Source organism: Vigna radiata, unplaced genomic scaffold, assembly GCF_000741045.1.
Source record: "Vigna radiata var. radiata cultivar VC1973A unplaced genomic scaffold, Vradiata_ver6 scaffold_264, whole genome shotgun sequence".
Classification (NCBI taxonomy): Eukaryota; Viridiplantae; Streptophyta; class Magnoliopsida; order Fabales; family Fabaceae; genus Vigna; species Vigna radiata.
Genome location: NW_014543984.1, coordinates 451,396 through 452,415, shown reverse-complemented (window position 1 = coordinate 452,415; position 1,020 = coordinate 451,396).

Sequence of the window (1,020 nt, the reverse complement as noted above, 5' to 3'; positions counted from 1 at the left end):
CTTGGAATGCAAATCACAAGAGATAAGCAAAAATGTATTTTGCAGCTATCTCAGGTAGAATACATTAACCGTGTTTTGCAGAGATTCAACATGAGAGACGCCAAAGTAGTTAGCACACCTTTGGCCAGTCATTTTCGTCTATCCAAGGAACAATCTCCTCAGACAGAGAAGGAAAAGGAGTCCATGGCTGAAATTCCATATGCTTCAGCTATTGGAAGTTTAATGTATGCGATGGTCTGTACAAGGCCAGACATTGGTCATGCAGTGGGAGTTGTTAGCAGGTTTATGTCAAATCCAGGTAAAGCTCATTGGGAAGCTGTTAAATGGATTTTGAGATATCTACGAGGCACTATAGAGAAGTGTTTGTACTTTAGCAAAGGAGAGTTAAAAGTACAAGGTTAGTAGATGCAGACTTTGGAGGTGAAGTAGATCACCGAAGAAGTACTACTGGTTACATTTTCACTGTTGGTACTACAGCTGTTAGTTGGATGTCACAGGTGCAAAAGATTGTTGCTTTATCCACTACAGAAGCTGAGTATGTAGCAGTAACAGAAGCTAGTAAAGAATTAATATGGCTTCAGGGATTGTTAACAGAGTTGGGATTCATCCAAGAGATGAGTGTTTTGCACAGTGATAGTCAGAGTGCAATACATCTGGCAAAGAATTCAGCATTTCACTCTAGGACAAAACATATTGATGTTCGTTATCACTTCATTAGATCTCTGCTTGAAGATGGGGTGCTAACATTGAGAAAGATTCTCGCAAGTAAGAATCCAGCAGACATGTTAACAAAAGTGGTAACCATTGACAAACTGAAATTGTGTTCAACTTCAGTTGGCTTGCTACAATAATAGACTACAAAAGATTGGTGGTGTAATGATCAAGGTGTGAAGACAGATTAAAATCAGTCTTCAAGTGGGAGATTGTTGGAATTGGTCAACTAAACAAAACAAGAATCACATCCTTCATTTGAGAGAAAATTAAGGAAGCTTAAACTCTTGTTTTTCACAAAAGAAAAAA